The 1976-nt window shown below is 65.8% G+C and overlaps 1 protein-coding gene across 1 annotated transcript in view; it reads right to left on the bottom strand.

Annotated features, from left to right (window-relative positions):
* Asmt (acetylserotonin O-methyltransferase) overlaps positions 1-1976 on the bottom strand; it is a 12078-nt gene that overhangs the window by 1699 nt on the left and 8403 nt on the right. The window lies entirely within an intron of this gene.

Below are 1976 nucleotides of genomic sequence, written 5' to 3'. Positions count from 1 at the left end.
CCAGGCCACGCCCCCGGCCGCCCAAGGGAACGTTAGGCCACGCCCAGTGTGTCCTAGGCCACGCCCACCCAGCACGGGACCGCCAGGCCACGCCCACCCAGCACGGGACCGCCAGGCCACGCCCAGCACGAGGGTCAGCGAGGCCACGCCCTCCAACCGTCCCCAGGCCCCGCCCACAGGCTCCACCTATGAGGCACGAACGCCCCAGGCCACGCCCACCCCCCCGTGGCTGCTAGGCCACGCCCACCAAGGAACCTAACGGGGCTGCAGGCCACGCCCACCCTGCTCAGCCTATGAGGGACGATCCCCCTAGGCCACGCCCACGACCACAGGGTGGGCTGGCCACGCCCACTAAGCTCCACCCACGCGCACGGGACCTCCAGGCCACGCCCACGGCTTCCCTGGCCACGCCCCCGTGTCCCCTGGCTTTTTAGCCACGCCCATCGAGCTCCACCCACGCGGGGAAACTGACCCAGGCCACGCCCACGGCGACATGGGTGCTTGGCCACGCCCACCAGGCTCCACCTACAAGAAAAGAATGCCCCAGGCCACGCCCACCACCTCCCAAAGCCACACCCACCACCAGGACACGCCCACCAGCTCCCAGGCCACGCCCACCACACCTGGCTGCGAGGCCACGCCCACCAGGCCCCACCCACAGAGTCAGGGCAGCCCTAGGCCACGCCCACCGGCTCCTTTAGCCACGCCCACCCACCCACGCCTGCCTGGCCACGCCCCCTCCTCCTTGGCTGCTTGGCCACGCCCACCAGCACAGGCCCCGCCCCTCCCCAGAGCCCAGGAGGAAGAAGAGGCCAAGGATGAGCGAGATGATTGATTTCCTATTAAATCATGATGCTCTGGACGCCACTTCCGGTCTCTGGACGTCACTTCCGGTCTCTGGGTGGGTTGCCTGGGCGACCAGACTCTCCACAGGACGTCACTTCCGGTCCCTGGATGGGTTGCCTGGGCGACCAGACTCTCCAGAGGACGTCACTTCCGGTCTCTGGATGGGTTGCCTGGGCGACCAGACTCCACAGGACGTCACTTCCGGTCTCTGGATGGGTTGCCTGGGCGACCAGACTCTCCACAGGACATCACTTCCGGTCTCTGGGTGGGTTGCCTTGGCGACCAGACTCCACAGGACGTCACTTCCGGTCTGGGGAATCATCCTCCATGGTCCCCGCTCCACGCTGGCGGCGGGGGGGATGCGCACTGCCTGCCTCTGTTGCTATGGAGACGGCGCGCAGGCCCCCCCCCCGCGCGGTTGCTAGGGGACCACGCTGGGCGAAAGGGGCGGGGCCTGGTTCTGTTGCTAAGGGGACCCGTCTATGGTTAGGGGCGGGGCCTAGCTCTATTAGTATAGACAGCACGCTGTGCGTGGGGGCGGGGCCTGTTGCTAGGAAACCAGTGTGCATAGGGGCGGGGCCTAGCTCTATTAGTATACACAGCACGCTGTGCGTAGGGGTGGGGCCTACCTGTGCTGAGGGGCGGGGTCTAGAAATGCATAGGGGTGGGGCCTAGCTCTACCAGGGGACCAATCAGAGTGTAGGGGCACGGCCTAGCTCTATTAGTATAGACACCACGCTGTGCCTAGGGGCGGGGCCTGTTGCTAGGAGATCAGTGTACATAGGGGCGGAGCCTAGCTATGCATAGGGGCGGGGCCTAGCTATGCATAGGGGTGTGGCCTAGTTGTGAGCAGGGGCGGGGCCTAGCTGTAGTAGGGGACCAATCCATGCCTAGGGGTGGGGCCTAGCTGTAGTAGGGGACCAATCCACGCCTAGGGGCGGGGCCTAGCTGTACTAGGGGACCAATCCATGCATAGGGGCGGGGCCTAGCTCTACTAGAGGACCAATCCATGCATAGGGGCGGGGCCTAGCTCTACTAGAGGACCAATCCATGCATAAGGGCGGGGCGTAGCTCTTCTAGGGGACCAATCCATGCATAGGGGCGGGGCCTGTTGCTAGGAAACCCGTGTG

Source organism: Dipodomys ordii, unplaced genomic scaffold, assembly GCF_000151885.1.
Source record: "Dipodomys ordii isolate 6190 unplaced genomic scaffold, Dord_2.0 Scaffold210, whole genome shotgun sequence".
In the NCBI taxonomy this organism is placed as follows: Eukaryota; Metazoa; Chordata; class Mammalia; order Rodentia; family Heteromyidae; genus Dipodomys; species Dipodomys ordii.
This window is presented reverse-complemented; position numbering and strand designations above follow the sequence as displayed.